The following is a 17373-nucleotide window of genomic DNA, read 5'->3' on the forward strand; positions in this document are numbered from 1 at the left end:
CAGTGTTTGGGTTGGAGATTCTCGCCGATATAAACTTTCTTCTCTCTCGTAAGTTCGCGCGCGTTTAGAGATGCGCCACAATCCCCTTTCAGGTGCAGGGAACCCAACCAATGCTTATATAACTTTTTAAAGATGCTACTCTTAGCCCTCCCCTTGATCTACACACGTGTATTTCACTTGTGGAAGTCTATCGATTTAGAAAGTGCTTGGGTCAGAGATTCTCGCCCATATCAACTTTCTTTTCTCTAGTAAGTTTACGCGTGTTTAGAGATGTGCCACACTAACGTTTTAGGCGCGAGAATCCCAGCCAATGCTAACTTAACTTCTTAAAGACGCTACTTTTAGCCCTGCCCCAAATCTAGACACGTGTATTTCACTTGAGGAAGTCTATCGATTTGGACAGTACTTGGGTAAGAGATTCTCGGCCATATTAACTTTCTTTTCTCTAGTAAGTTCTCGCGCGTTTAGAGATGCGCCACACTAACGATTTCGGTGTCGGTATCCCAAACTATGCTGACTGGACTTTTTGAGGATTCTAGGTTTGGCCCTTTCTCAAATCTACACACGTGTATTTCACTTATTAAAGTCTATCGATTTGGACAGCGTTTGGGTTGAAGATTTTCCAACATATCAACTTTTTTTTTCTCTACTGAGTTTTTGCGCGTTTAGAGATGCGCCACACTCTCGTTTTAGGTGCAGGGACCCCAACAAATGCTTACCTAACATATCGAAGATGGCACTTTTAGCGCTACCTCAAATCTACACACTTGTATTTCACTTGTGGAAGTCTATGAATTTGGACAGTGTTTAGGTTGAAGATACTGGCCCATTTCAACTTTTTTTTCTCTTGTAAGTTTTCGCGCGTTTAGAGATGCTCCACAATCGCGTTTTAGGTTCAGGGATCCCAACCAATTCTTACCTAACGTTTTAAAGATGCTACTTTTTGCCATGCACTAGATCTACACACGTGTATTTCACTTGCGGAAGTCTATCGATTTGGACAGTACTTGGGTAAGAGATTCTCGCCCATATCAACGTTCTTTTCTCTCACGTGTTGGGTCGCAGATTCTCGCCCATTTTAACTTTTTTTTTTTCTCGTAAGTTCTCGCGCGTTTAGAGATGCGCCACACTCGCGTTTTAGGTTCAGGGATCCCAACCAATGCTTACATAACTTTTTAAAGATGCTACTTTTTGCCATCCACTAGATCTACACACATATATTTCACTTGCGGAAGTCTATGGATTTGGAAAGTGGTTGAGTAAGAGATTCTCGTCCATATCAACTTTTTTTTTTCTAGTAAGTTCTTTCGTGTTTAGAGATGTGCCACACTAACGTTTTAGGTGCAAGAATCCCAGCCAATGCTTACTTAAATTCTTAAACACGCTACTTTTAGCCCTCCCCAAAATCTAAACACGTGTACTTCAATTGTGGAAGTCTATCGATTTGGACAGCACTTGGGTGAGAAATTCTCGCTCATATCAACTTTCTTTTCTCTCGTAAGTTCTCGCGCGTTTAGAGATGCGCCACACTCGCGTTTAAGTGCAGGGATACCCAACCAATGCTTGCCTAACTTTTTAAAGATGCTACTTTTAGCTCTGCCTTAAATCTAGACACATGTATTTCCCTCGTTAAAGTATATCGATTTGGACAGTACTTGTGTGAGAGATTCTCGCCCATATCAACTTTCTTTTCTCTAGTAAGTTCTCGCGCGTTTAGAGATGCGTCACTCCCGCGGTTTTGGTGTCGGGATCTCAAAAAATGCTCACTGGACTTTTTGAAGATGCTAGATTTGGATCTTTCTCAAATCTACACAGGTGTATTTTACTTGTGGAAGTCTATCGATTTAAACAGTGTTTGGGTTGAAGATTCTCGCCCATTTATATTTTTTCTCTGTCACGTGTTTTCGCGCGTTCAGAGATGCGCCACACCCGCGATTTCGGTGTCGGCATCCCAAACTATGCTTACTGGACTTTTTCAGGATGCTAGGTTTGGCCCTTTGTTAAATCTACACACGTGTATTTCACTTGTGGAAGTGTATCGATTTGAACAGTGTTTGGGTTGGAGATTCTCGCCCAAATCAACCTTCTTCTCTCTCGTAAGTTCGCGCGCGTTTAGAGATGCGCCACACTCGCGTTTTCGGTTCAGGGATCCCAACCAATGCTTATATAACTTTTTAAAGATGCTACTCTTAGCCCTCCCCTTGATCTACACACGTGTATTTCACTTGTGGAAGTCTATCGATTTAGAAAGTGCTTGGGTCAGAGATTCTTGCCCATATCAACTTTCTTTTCTCTAGTCAGTTCACGCGCGTTTAGAGATGTGCCACACTAACGTTTTAGGTGCGAGAATCCCAGCCAATGCTAACTTAACTTCTTAAAGACGCTACTTTTAGCCCTTTCCCAAATCTAAACACGTGTATTTCACTTGAGGAAGTCTATCGATTTGGACAGTACTTGGGTAAGAGATTCTCGGCCATATTAACTTTCTTTTCTCTAGTAAGTTCTCGCGCGTTTAGAGATGCGCCACACTGGCGATTTCGGTGTCGGTATCCCAAACTATGCTGACTGGACTTTTTGAGGATTCTAGGTTTGGCCCTTTCTCAAATCTACACACGTGTATTTCACTTATTAAAGTCTATCGATTTGGACAGCGTTTGGGTTGAAGATTTTCCAACATATCAACTTTTTTTTTCTCTACTGAGTTTTTCTCGTTTAGAGATGCGCCACACTCTCGTTTTAGGTGCAGGGACCCCAACAAATGCTTACCTAACTTATCAAAGATGGCACTTTTAGCGCTACCTCAAATCTACACACTTGTATTTCACTTGTGGAAGTCTATGAATTTGGACAGTGTTTAGGTTGGAGATACTCGCCCATTTCAACTTTTTTTTCTCTTGTAAGTTTTCGCGCGTTTAGAGATGCTCCATAATCGCGTTTTAGGTTCAGGGATCCCAACCAATTCTTACCTAACGTTTTAAAGATGCTACTTTTTGCCATGCACTAGATCTACACACGTGTATTTCACTTGTGGAAGTCTATCGATTTGGACAGTACTTGGGTAAGAGATTCTCGCCCCTATCAACTTTCTTTTCTGTGGTAAGTTCTCGCGCGTTTATGCTAGGTTTGGCCCTTTGTTAAATCTACACGTGTATTTCACTTGTGGAAGTCTATCGATTTAAACAGTGTTTGGGTTGAACATTCTCGCCCATTTTTTTTTTCTCACGTGTTTTCGCGCGTTTAGAGATGCGCCACACTCGCGTTATAGGTTCAGGGATCCCAACCAATGCTTACCTAACTTTTTAAAGATGCCACTTTTAGCCCTCCCCTAGATCTACACACGTGTATTTCACTTGTGGAAGTCTATCGATTTGGAAAGTGCTTGAGTAAGAGATTCTCGCCCATATCAACTTTTTTTCTCTGGTAAGTTCTTTCGTGTTTAGAGATATGCCACACTAACCTTTTTAGGTGCAAGAATCCCAGCCAATGCTTACTTAACTTCTTAAAGACGCTACTTTTAGCCCTCCCCAAAATCTACACACGTGTATTTCACTTGTGGACGTCTATAGATTTGGACAGCACTTGGGTAAGAGATTCTCGCCCCTATCAACTTTCTTTTCTGTGGTAAGTTCTCGCGCGTTTAGAGATGCGCCACACTCCTGTTCAAGTGGCGGGATCCCAATAAATGCTTACCTAACTTTTTAAAGATGCTTCTCTTAGCCCTCCCCTAGATCTGCACACGTGTATTTCACATGTGGAAGTCTATCGATTTGGAAAGTGCTTGAGTAAGAGATTCTTGCCCTAATAAGCTTTTTTCTCTAGTAAGTTCTCGCGCGTTTAGAGATGTACCACACTCGCGTTTTAGGCGCAAGAATCCCAGCCAATGCTTACCTAACTTTTTAAAGATGCTACTTCTAGCCCTCCTCCAAATCTAAAGACGTGTATTTCATTTGTGGAAGTCTATCGATTTGGACAGTACTTGGGTTAGAGATTCTCGCCCATATCAACTTTCTTTTCTCTAGTAAGTTCTCGCGCGTTTAGAGATGCGCCACGCTCGCGGTTTTGGTGTCAGGATCTCAAGAAATGCTCACTAGACTTTTTGAAGATGCTAGATTTGGCTATTTTTCAAATCTACACAGGTGTATTTCACTTGTGGAAGTCTATCGCTTTAAACAGTGTTTGGATTGGAGATTCTCGCCCATTTATATTTTTTTCTCTCTCACGTGTTTTCGCGCGTTCAGAGATGCGCCACACTCGCGATTTCGGTGTCGGCATCCCAAACTATGCTTACTGGACTTTTTCAGGATGCTAGGTTTGGCCCTTTCTCATATCTACACACGTGTATTTCGCTTGTGGAAGTGTATCGATTTGAACAGTGTTTGGGTCGGAGATTCTCGCCCATATCAACTGTCTTCTCTCTCGTAAGTTCTCGCGCCTTTAGAGATTCCCCACAATCCCCTTTCAGATGCAGGGGACCCAACCAATGCTTACCTAACGTTTTAAAGATGCTACTTTTAGCCCTCCCCTAGATCTTCGCACGTGTATTTCATTTGTGGAAGTCTATCGATTTAGAAAGTGCTTGGGTCAGAGATTCTCGCCCATATCAACTTTCTTTTCTCTCGTAAGTTCAGGCGCGTTTAGAGATGTGCCACACTAGCGTTTTAGGCGCAAGAATCCCAGCCAATGCTTACTTAACTTCTTAAAGACGCTACTTTTAGCCCTCCTCCAAATGCAAACAGGTGTATTTCACTAGTGGAAGTCTATCTATTTAAACAGTGTTTGGGTTGGAGATTCTCGCCCATTTATATTTTTTCTCTCTCGCGTGTTTTCGCGCGTTCAGAGATGCGCCACACTCGCGATTTCGGTGTCGGCATACCAAACTATGCTTACTAGATTTTTTCAGGATGCTAGGTTTGGCCCCTTGTTAAATCTACACACGTGTATTTCACTTGTTGAAGTCTATCGATTTGGACAGCGTTTGGGTTGAAGATTCTCCAATATATCAACTTTTTTTTCTCTGGTGAGTTTTTGCGCGTTTAGAGATGCGCCACACTCCCCTTTTAGGTTCAGGGATCCCAACCAATGCTTACCTAACTTTTTGAAGATGCTACTTTTAGCCCTTCCCCAACTCTACACACGTGTATTTCACTTGTGGAAGTCTATCGATTTGAAGAGCGTTTGGGTTGGAGATTCTCGCCCATATTAACCTTCTTCTGTCTCGTAAGTTTTCGCTTGTTTAGAGATGCGCCGCACTCGCGGTTTTGGTGTCGGGATGTCAAACAATGCTTACTGGACGTTTTAAAGATGCTAGGTTTGGCCCTTTTTAAAATCTACACACGTGTATTTCACTCGTGGAAGTCTGTTGATTTGGACATTCTTTGGGTTGCAGATTCTCGCCCATATCAACTTTTTTTTTCTCTTTTGAGTTGTCGCGCGTTAAGAGATGCGCCACACTCGCGTTTTAGGAGCAGGGATCCCAAGCAATGCTTACCTAACTTTTTAAAGATGTTACTTTTAGCCCTCCCCCAAATCTACACACGTGTATTTCACTTGTCAAAGTCTAACGATTTGGACAGTACTTGAGTAAGAGATTCTCGCGCATATTAACTTTCTTTTCTCTAGTAAGTTCTCGCGCGTTTAGAGATGCGCCACACTCGCGGTTTTAGTGGCGGGATCTCAAAAAATGCTTACTAGACATTTTGAAGATGCTAGATTTGGCTCTTTCTCAAATCTACACCCGTGTATTTCACTCGTGGAAGTCTATTGATTTGCACAGTGTTTGGGTTGGATATTCTCGCCCATACCAACTTTCTTTTTTTTCGTAAGTTCTCGCGCGTTTAGAGATGCGCCACACTCGCGTTTTAGGTGCAGTTATCCCAACCAATGTTTACCTAACTTATCAAAGATGGTACTTTTAGTACCCCCCTCCTCCCCCCCCCCCCCCCCCTCCAAACCTACACACGTGTATTTCACTTGTGGAAGTCTATTGATTTGGACAGTACTTGAGTAAGAGATTCTCGCCCATATTAACTTTCTTTTCTCTAGTAAGTTCTCGCGCGTTTAGAGATGCGGCACACTCGAGGTGTTGGTGTTGGGACCTCAGAAAATGCTCACTAGACTTTTTGAAGATGCTAGATTTGGCTCTTGTCAGTAATAGGCTAACATGGCCGCTATTTTGAAACCAAGTGTAAATTTTCTGGTCTAATAACGTTTTATGTAGTAGTTTGGTAGTTTTTTGGGGGATATCAAGATATAAAATTGTAAGGTAGAATTTCATGTCTCGATGGTAGAATCCCATGTCTTTAACGAGTGAAAAAGAGAACGATGTCAAACATGAGCAGTGTTAGTCTGATAAGGCTCCATTTTGAGACGAAGTCCAACATTTTAGGTCTAATAGCGTCTTTCCTAGTACCTTGCTAGTTTTTGTCCTTACATCAAGGCAGTCTACTATCGCCTGTAACATGATCTCTTGATAGTAGAATCCCATCTCTTTCACGGTTTGAAAAGAGGATGAAGTCCAATCAACGGCCATGAGAGGGTAATATGGCCGCCATCTTGAAACGATGGGTAAATATTCTGGTCTAATAACTTTTACGTAGCTGCTTGGTACTTTTTATTTTGTGGGAATAGCAAGATATAAAGTTTTAACTTAAAACTTCATCTCTCGATGGTAGAATCCCATCACTTCAATTCAACGGGTGCAAAACAGAATGATGTCAAACATCGGCACTGAGGTCGTCAAATACATTTCATCAAAATTTAAATTTTTTACAAGATGGTGAAAAAGTTAAATTACTACGCTGAGAAGATGTTTTAACCGTTTGGTTTCAGTCATCACTTTTCTCACTATTTCTTACTACTGCTTTTGGTATCTTTTCTTTGTATTGCAATATAATAGAGCAGTTTTATAGGGCAAATTCCTTACATTAGTTATTAAAACACACTATTAGATGTCAGCTTGGCCGCTGTCCAGACAAAGTTCTCTAAATCGTTCTCTGATTCAGTAGAAGAAGCTAGTTAACCTTATAATTAATTTACTTAATTGAATAAAATAGTTATTTAAGGAATAGCCGTGAACTGCTACCCAGACTGCTGTTTCCTTAAGAACAAGTTCGTAACCATTCGTTTAAACTGCGAAATAAATTAGTTGTAAATTAAAGTTATTAAAAAATTAGCATTGTAGTGATAAAGAACTTAACCTTTCAGCTCAGTTAAGTTAGGCCTCAAGAGAATTAGTGTTTTTCTGGAGTGCTCTCTATCTTATCAACTCATGGAATTATGTAGGATGTGTAGCTTGTTAATGACTTGAATGGTATTAAAAAAGAATTATGTTTATAGTGTCTGGCTTGCTAGCAAAACTATACAGCTAGAAGCTAAAACGCTTACTATTCACTAGCTTGCTTGTGCATTGTTCTTTCATTAAGCTAAATTATGCATCTTTCGGAGAACCTGATATAGTACCTTTTTTATTCTTTAAATTTAATTGTTAAACATTTTTGCATGGATTTCATAAGTAGCTTGAGAACGGTAAAAGGTGGGCAAAAATGAATTGTTTTAGTTCAACAAGTGAAGAATAAACTTTTTACGTTGTTCGGATAAGAGTGAGAGTCTGCGGAGGGACAAGCAACTATGGTGAATGAGACAAAAAAAAATTCTCGATAAAAAGTCTTACATCTTTAATTTCGTTTTGACGGTATCTAAATTTCTTCTTGTGCATGGATGTCTAAGAGATATTCCATTTCAAACTTTTAAGTTGTTTTAATGAATATTCCTGTTGTGAAGAAAAATTTAATTTTCGCAGTAAATTTCAATATAATCGCCAAATTTACCAGGTGCGTTTGAAGGTGTTTTGGCATCAAACGTTTTTGGGTGATTTCAAAACACCGGCTCCGTGAACTAACCGATCAAAGAAGATTCCACATTCTGGTATAAGTGATACAGTGTCTTAAAACGACTCTTCATAGGCTCTCCGTTCCCTTCCCGTCTTACTCCTTTTCCTCTGTTTGTTCTTCCGCCATTGCTTTGTCTGGAGAAACCGTGCAGTTCTCAGACTATTTAAGGGGCCCTTCTTTTGTAAAAAAAAAAGCGATACACAAGCAAGACTGGCCAGGTTACCTACATATTTACTTTTATTGACCTTTTTGTCTAAATCTACTAAAATTTGTTAAATTAAAGTGTCTTGGCCCGCTTCCGGGTCTCTGAATCGAAGGGTCACAGTCCTCACAAATGAGGCGGATTTCTTTATTGTCTCAGTACACTCAGCTAAGTTAGGCTGAAAGAAAAATTGACAAAATTGACACCATTATATGTACGTGTTCCATATCAATAATAAACTATATGGGAAAAAAGACAAAGTGCCAACGAATATTTTTTTCCTGAACAATTTAACTTTTTCAGTCTTTTGTTTCGAGGCAATAAGCCTACGACCCAGGCCTAAGTCATTGCTCGGTCAACTCATATGGGCGCGGTTAAAGACGGTACAGCTTTTAATTAACTTCCCTAACTAAAGATACAAAGAGACGGATTGTAAACTATTTGAGCAGTGCAGTGAAATTGTAGCCATTATACGGCCACTTGTGTTGTTCTTACTTCGTAGTTTTCCAGACGTAAGTGGAGCAATGTAGAGTATGTATATATAGCTGAGCAACTTTTGGCTTTGCATTTCGTCGTTTTATGTTCGTGTTGTCCGAGAGGCCTGGACAAAACGGAATGAATTTCTTTTTAATTCGTACATTTATTACCTTTAATTAATGGCGCAACGTTTTCTGAATAATTGCCACTGTTTCCTGGTGGAAAATAGCGTGCAGCTATGAAAGTTTCGATGTGTCCGTTGCTGTTCAATCTTATCGCGAGAGCCGCTCCCACGTGAGTAGTTCCTCTCCAAACAATCTGCAACAAGAAAAGTACGATTACAATTACCTTAAGTTGTACTCCAACTTGTAATTTGAATTAAATTAAATTAAATTATGTCGATTGTGGGCTATTAGAGAATTGTATGTTCAGGCTTGCACAGCTCGATAATTTACTAATTAATAATTAAATTATGAGCTCGAGATTTCTATGAAGTGATAGTTGATTTGGCCATCGGTCTCATAGAAATCGAGAGCGAATAACGTAATTGTTTTAGTAGACTTCTAACTGAAATAAACGCAAAAAATGGTTTCCAATGATTTCTCTACGTGTTACTAAGCTTCGCGCTTTAACAAAATTGCACGGACTGAGTTTTGTCATTAGAAATTTGCAGTTGTTTATGGGCACGCACCCTTGCTTTCAATAATTTGGAATTTTTGGAAACCGCCAATGCCAGTATATCAGAATTTCATTATCCATTCCTCCAAAATTTCTGGAAAACGTAAAAATGTCGCCCGTTCGTTGACGACCGCAGCTACTGTATTGCATTTAAGAAACGGAAAAGATGTACCGTGTTTCTATCGAGTTATAGAGACACGAGTGGAGGTTTGGGAGAACGAGGAATGCTGTGCAAACACGAGCCGCAGGCGAGTGTTTTCACAGCTTTTTTGAGTTCTCCCAAACTTTCATAAGTGTTTCTATAACTCGATAGAAACACGGAGAACATGTTTCCTATTTCTTTTAGAAACCACCGCGACGAGAAAAAGAAAAACAGCTTGTTTACTTTGATCATCAATATGTAATTTCTCTTTGCTCGCGCCATCAATACGTCAACAGTTCGTGTTTCCATCGAGTTACAGAAACACGATTTTTAACCAATCAACGCGCGTATTTTCTTAGGGCTGTTTTCTAAAATGGCTGATAGTATACGAGTAGCTCAGCCAATCAGTTTGCACATTTGCATTAGTATACCAGTAGAATTCTACTACTTTGAATTAGTCGTCAACAGAGGATGACCTAAATTCCGTTTTGAATTTCCGAAAATTTCCACTGGTCAATGGAATAGCATTATCTCAATTTCCTGAAAAGAGGACAATCTCGCGAGGTATGAACAAATGCCCGAAAATTTCGAATCTCGTAACGAGAATTTTAATTTCATTTTAGTTTGCTCTTGGAATCTCCGGAATTCTTTATCGAAAGAAAAGGGTTTAATGTCTGCACATATTGTTGATGGCTGATGGAAGTCATTTATATGGATTAACGAGGAAATAAATGTATAGTTGCATATCATTTTTAGGAATTCAAATTTAATCGATCATTTTACATTGAATCGTAGCTGTTGTAAATGTACCAAATTATGTATTTATCCAGTTGTTGCAACGTCCAGATTTTACCTGAACATTAAGCTTATCAATGAGCTTACTTCTAAGTTACTAACATCTTTGTAGCCAGATAGTAAAAGCAGTTGTCAAGGGCATTTCACGTAACATAATTTTGACAAAAATGTAATTTCAGACAGGAACATGCACATAAGAGATTTTAAACAACCTTCATTGCCACAGTACTGGTTTTGACTAAATTTATATTCAAGATTCTTGAAAATTATGTTAGCTTTTTTAGAAGTTGTAGCTTGTTAATTTGCGCGTAAGGTAACATTGTGTGGAATTGGTTAGCAAAGTTCTCTGACTTAAACAAGAGGGACCAATGAATCTGGATTCTCTAACGACGACCAATAGGTTTGTCAAAGATTTATACAGCTGTAGCACGAACGTCTTGCTCGAAAGCATATGGCTACATATCCAAATACTGCAGCCGGTTTCAGCTTTCTTATTGTGTAACCTTGGAAGATTTACGATGTTACTAAGAACATTAATCCAAATTTACTCACCAGACTACCGCCAGTAAAATATTTGGAAGTACGATCAAAATTTAGAGAATAAAAATTAAAGAAAATAAAAGATCGGTAAATATTCCCAAACATCTGAAACATGGCTAACGTTAGGACTGTTGTTTGAAAGCTAAGTGCACTCAAAAAAACCTCAAACAACTAGAAACGCTACAAGGTCTCTGTTTGACGTTAAGGTAGACGTTAAATAGCAAGAAGCTAAGCGATATTCAACTCTCGGGTTTGTAATAGCTGTTTTTGGCGGTTTGACAGACTTTGTATTGACCCGTTCGCCTCATTCATATACCTTTTTAAACGAACCGAATATTTGCTCAATTGTATTAACAGCTATTAGCAAGAGAAAAATTACAAGTATAGCTAAGGAAGGTTTATGTACTCTTTTCTATTCTATTCCATTCCATTCTATTCTATTTTGTTCTATTTTATTCTGTTCCATTCTATTCCATTCCATTCCATTTTATTCTATTCTGTTCTGTTCTGATCTATTCCGTTCCATTCCATTCCATTGCATTCTATTCTATTCTATTCTATTCTGTTCTATTCTATTATATTCCTTTTCATTCCATTCCATTCTATCCTATTCTATTGTATTCTGCTCTGTTCTGTTCTGTTCCGTTCCGTTCCATTCCATTCAATTGTATTGTATTGTATTGTATTCTGTTTTGTCCTGTTCTGCTCCATTCCATTCCATTCCATTCTATTCTATTTCATCCTTTTCTTTTCATTTGTTATCTATTCTATTCGTTTCGTCTCGATACGATTCTTTTCTACTCTACTCTATCCAAACAACCTTTCTGTAACCCCCTCTGCCCGCCACTGCCTTTTCTGAATAAATGAGCTCACCTGAGTGGAATGACCAATGACGTCATTAAATCCATATCCGGGGTTATCATAATTGTACTCTGTAATTACACCATACCTTTATTGTAGAAAAGGATTTAAGGCCAGATACAGAGGTTTCACTTGAGTAGCGAAAGTCGTATGTGATTAGATTTGTATCTCTACGATATACGATTGGCTCTAAAAAGCTCACGCCACTTTTTCAACCAATCAGAAGTAAAACCAGACGACGCGAACCTGGAGTTTTGATTGGTTCACTGTTTCGTATAAGTCCTTTGTGATTGGCCAGAGTGATTACTTTGGTTTGGTTTTACGACACTGAGTTATAAGTGGCGATCGAGAGCTATAAGTCGCGATCGCGAGTTATAAGTCACGATAGCGAGTTATAAGTGGCAATCGAGAGTTATAAATGGCGATCGAGAGTTATAAGTCGCGATCGAGAGTTATAAGTCGCGATCGAGAGTTATAAGTGGCGATCGAGAGTTATAACTCGCGATCGAGAGTTATAAGTCGCGATCGAGAGTTATAAGTCGCGATGGCAAGTTAATTATAAGTCGCTATCGCGAGTTATAAGTTGCGATCGAGAGTTATAAGTCGCGATCGCGAGTTAAAAGTCCCGATACCGAGTTATAAGTGGCGATCGAGAGTTATAAGTGGCGATCGAGAGTTATAAGTCGCGATAGCAAGTTACAAGTCGCTATCGCGAGTTATAAGTCGCGATCGAGAGTTATAAGTCGCGATAGAGAGTTATAAGTAAAGATCGAGGGTTATAAGTCGCGTTAGCGAGTTATAAGTCGCGATCGAGAGTTATAAGTCGCAATCGAGAGTTATAAGTGGCGATCGAGAGTTATAAGTCGCAATCGAGAGTTAAAAGTCGCGATCGAGAGTTGTAAGACGAGATCGAGAGTTATAAGTCGCCATAGAGAGTTACAAGTCGCGATCCAGAGTTATAAGTCGCGATCCAGAGTTATAAGTCGCGATCGCGAGTTATAAGTCGCGATCGAGAGTTATAAGGCGCGATCGCGAGCTATAAAGCGCGATCTAGAGTTATAACGCGCGATCGAGAGTTAGAAGTGCGATCGAGAGTTATATGTCGCGATCGAGAGTTATAAGTCGCGATCGAGAGTTATAAGTCACTATCGAAAGTTATAAGTCGCGATAGAGAGTTGTAAGTTGCGATCGCAAGTTATAAGTCGCGATCGAGAGTTATAAGTCGCGATAGAGAGTTATAAGTCGCGACCGAGAGTTATAAGTAGCGATCGAGAGTTATAAGTCGCGATCGAGAGTTTTAAGTCGCGATGGCAAGTTATAAGTCTCCATCGCGAGTTACAAGTGGCGATCGAGAGTTATAAGTCACTATCGAAAGTTATAAGTCGCGATAGAGAGTTGTAAGTTGCGATCGCAAGTTATTAGTCGCGATCTAGAGTTATAAGTCGCGATAGAGAGTTATAAGTCGCGACCGAGAGTTATAAGTAGCGATCGAGAGTTATAAGTCGCGATCGAGAGTTTTAAGTCGCGATGGCAAGTTATAAGTCTCTATCGCGAGTTACAAGTGGCGATCGAGAGTTATAAGTCGCGATCGCGAGTTAAAAATCGCGATAGCGAGTTATAAGTGGCCATCGAGAGTTATAAGTGGCGATCTAGAGTTATAAGTCACGATGGCAAGTTATAAGTCGCTATCGCGAGTTATAAGTCGCGATCGAGAGTTATAAGTCGCGATCGAGAGTTGTAAGTAACGATCGAGGGTTATAAGTCGCGATCGCGAGTTATAAGTCGCGATCGAGAGTTATAAGTTGCGACATTAAGTTATAAGTCGCGATCGAGAGTTATAAGTCGCGATCGAGAGTTATAAGTCGCGATCGAGAGTTGTAAGTAACGATCGAGGGTTATAAGTCGCGATCGAGAGTTATAAGTCGCGATCGAGAGTTATAAGTCGCGATCGAGAGTTATAAGTCGCGATCGAGAGTTATAAGTCGCGATCGAGAGTTATAAGTCGCGATCGAGAGTTATAAGTCGCGATCGAGAGTTATAAGTCGCCATCGAGAGTTATAAGGCGCGATCGCGAGCTATAAAGCGCGATCTAGAGTTATAACGCGCGATCGAGAGTTAGAAGTGCGATCGAGAGTTATATGTCGCGATCGAGAGTTATAAGTCGCGATAGAGAGTTGTAAGTAACGATCGAGGGTTATAAGTCGCGATCGAGAGTTATAAGTCGCGATCGAGAGTTATAAGTCGCGATCGAGGGTTATAAGTCGCCATCGAGAGTTATAAGGCGCGATCGCGAGCTATAAAGCGCGATCTAGAGTTATAACGCGCGATCGAGAGTTAGAAGTGCGATCGAGAGTTATATGTCGCGATCGAGAGTTATAAGTCGCGATCGAGAGTTATAAGTCGCGATCGAGAGTTATATGTCGCGATCGAGAGTTATAAGGCGCGATCGCGAGCTATAAAGCGCGATCTAGAGTTATAACGCGCGATCGAGAGTTAGAAGTGCGATCGAGAGTTATATGTCGCGATCGAGAGTTATAAGTCGCGATCGAGAGTTATAAGTCGCGATCGAGAGTTATAAGGCGCGATCGCGAGCTATAAAGCGCGATCTAGAGTTATAACGCGCGATCCAGAGTTAGAAGTGCGATCGAGAGTTATATGTCGCGATCGAGAGTTATAAGTCGCTATCGAGAGTTATAAGTCGCTATCGAGAGTTATATGTCGCGATCGAGAGTTATAAGGCGCGATCGCGAGCTATAAGTCGCGATCTAGAGTTATAAGGCGCCATAGAGAGTTATAAGTCGCGATCGAGAGTTATAAGTCGCGATCGAGTGTTATAAGTCGCGATCGCGAGTTATAAGTCGCCATCGAGAGTTATAAGTCGCGATCGAGAGTTGTAAGTTGCGATCGATAGTTATAAGTCGCGATCGCGATCATAAGTCGCGATCGTGAGTTATAAGTCGCAATCGCGAGTGATAAGTTGCGATCGAGAGTTATAAGTCGCGATCGCGAGTTATTAGTCGCGATCGAGAGTTAGATGTTGCTATGGCGAGTTATAAGTGGTGATCGCGAGATATAAGTGGCGATCGCGAGTTAAAAGTCGCGATCGAAAGTTATTAGTCGCGATCGAGAGTTATTAGTAGCGATCGCCAGTTATAAATCGCGATCGCGAGTTCTAAGTCATAATCGAGAGTTATAAGTCGCGATCGCGAGTTATAAGTTGCGATCGAGAGTTAAAAGTCCCGATCGAGAGTTATAAGTCGCGATCGAGAGTTATAAGTCGCGATCGAAAGTTATAAATCGCCATCGAGAGCTATAAGTCGCGATCGCAAGTTTTAAGTTGCGATCGAGAGTTATAGGTCTGGATCGCTAGTTATAAGTCGCGATCGAGAGTTAGAAGTCGCTATGGCGAATTATAAGTGGCGATCGCGAGTTATAAATCGCGTTCGCGAGTTATACGTCGCGATCGAGAGTGATAAGTCGCGATCGAGAGTTGTAAGTCGCGATCGAAAGTTATAAATCGCGATGGAGAGTGGTAAGTCGCGATGGAGAGTTATTAGTCGCGATTGCGAGTTATAAGTCGCGATTGAGAGTTAGAAGACGCTATGGCGAGTTATAAGTGGCGATCGCGAGTTATAAATCGCGATCGCGAGTTATAAGTCGCGATCGAGAGTTATAAGTCGCGTTCGCGATTTATAAGTCGCGATCGCGAGTTATAGGTCGCGATCGCAAGTTATAGGTCGCGATTGAGAGTTATAATTCGCGATCGAGAGTTATAAGTCACGATCGAGAGTTATAAGTCGCGATCGCCAGTTATAAGTCGCGATCGAGAGTTATAAGTCGCGATCGCGAGTTATAAGTTGCAATCGCGAGTTATAAGTCGCGATCGAGAGTTATAGGTCGCGATCGCAAGTTATAGGTCGCGATTGAGAGTTATAAGTCGCGATCGCGAGTTATAAGTCGCGATCGAGAGTTGTAAGTCACGATCGAGAGTTATAAGTCGCGATCGAGAGTTATAAGTCGCGATCAAGAGTTATAAGTGGCGATCGCGAGTTATAAGTTGCAATCGAGAGTTATAAGTCGCGATCGAGAGTTATTAGTCGCTATCGAGAGTTAGATGTCGCCATGGCGAGTTATAAGTGGCGATCGCGAGTTATAAATCGCGATCGCGAGTCTTAAGTCGCGATCGAGAGTGATAAGTCTCGATCGAGAGTTATAAGTCGCGATCAAGAGTTATAAGTGGCGATCGCGAGTTATAAGTTGCAATCGAGAGTTATAAGTCGCGATCGAGAGTTATTAGTCGCTATCGAGAGTTAGATGTCGCCATGGCGAGTTATAAGTGGCGATCGCGAGTTATAAATCGCGATCGCGAGTCTTAAGTCGCGATCGAGAGTGATAAGTCTCGATCGAGAGTTATAAGTCGCGATCGCGAGTTAGAAATCGCGATCTTGAGTTACAAGTCGCGATCGAGAGCTATAAGTCGCGATCGAGAGTTATAAGTCGCGATCGAGAGTTATAAGTCGCGATCGAGAGTTATAAGTCGCGATCGAGAGTTATAAGTCGCGATCGAGAGTTATAAGTCGCGATCGAGAGTTATAAGTCGCGATCGAGAGTTATAGCTCGCGATCGAAAGTTATAAGTCGCGATTTCGAGTTAAAAGTCGCGATCGTGAGTTAGATGTCGCCATGGCGAGTTATAAGTGGCGATCGCGAGTTATAAATCGCGATCGCGAGTCTTAAGTCGCGATCGAGAATGATAAGTCTCGATCGAGAGTTATAAGTCGCGATCGAGAGTTATAAATCGCAATCTTGAGTTATAAGTCGCGATCGAGAGTTATTAGTCGCGATCGAGAGTTAGATGTCGCCATGGCGAGTTATAAGTGGCGATCGCGAGTTATAAATCGCGATCGCGAGTCTTAAGTCGCGATCGAGAGTGATAAGTCTCGATCGCGAGTTATAAATCGTGATCTTGAGTTATAAGTCGCGATCGAGAGCTATAAGTCGCGATCGAGAGTTATAAGTCGCGATCGAAAGTTATAAGTCGCGATTTCAGGTTAAAAGTCGCGATCATGAGTTATAAGTTGCTATCGAGAGTTAAAAGTGGCGATCGCGGGTTATAAGGCGTGATCGAGAGTTATAAGTCGCGTTCGAGAGTTGTAAGTCGCGATCGCGAGTTATAGGTCGCGATCGCGAGTTATAGGTCGCGATCGCGAGTTATAAGTCGCGATCGGGAGTTATAAGTCGCGATCGCGAGTTATAAGTCGCGATCGAGAGTTATAAGTATATAAATTATATAAATATAAAGTATATAAATTTTTTTGTCGGGATGAAAAATATCGGAAAGAAAAATCACAAAACAAAAACAAAAACCGAGAAAAAAAAGATAATAATAAGGTGGCAGCGTGTTTTGGTGATAAACAATTCCCTTCTTTCAACTCATTTCGGCTTTGAATAGATTAATCTCGATATTTTAAAATTCAGCCCAAAACAATAGATCTTAGCATGAGGCTCCGGGGAATAACTACAGAGTTTGTGGGGTTTATTCCCCAGAGCCTCGTGCTGAGCTCTATTGTTTTAGGCTGAATTTTAGCATATCGAAATTGGGCTATTGGGCTACAACATGACTCACCAGTTTTGCTTCCATTCGGATTGTTCGCGGCCATAGTGTAAGATACTAATTTAAGTCTCAACATTTCATATCGTACCTTCCTTCGTTGAACAAAAACTCTCTTTACCCCGCCACCTTATATACGTCTTCAAATATCGTTTCTGCTGTCTTGCAACTGTTATAAC

At 40.9% G+C, this 17373-nt stretch overlaps 1 long non-coding RNA gene across 1 annotated transcript; it reads right to left on the minus strand.

The window, feature by feature from the left end:
- Nucleotides 1-8104: 8104 nt before the first annotated feature.
- Nucleotides 8105-8931, minus strand: LOC149096789 (uncharacterized). Its single transcript, XR_016204130.1, has 2 exons — nucleotides 8739-8931; nucleotides 8105-8269 (listed from the first exon to the last, which is right to left on the minus strand). It is a non-coding gene; the product is annotated as an uncharacterized LOC149096789 (long non-coding RNA).
- Between the last annotated feature and the right edge of the window lie 8442 nt (nucleotides 8932-17373).

This window comes from Orbicella faveolata, unplaced genomic scaffold (assembly GCF_042242905.1).
Source record: "Orbicella faveolata isolate gen_17 unplaced genomic scaffold, um_ofav_v1 contig_47, whole genome shotgun sequence".
Lineage (NCBI taxonomy): Eukaryota > Metazoa > Cnidaria > Anthozoa > Scleractinia > Merulinidae > Orbicella > Orbicella faveolata.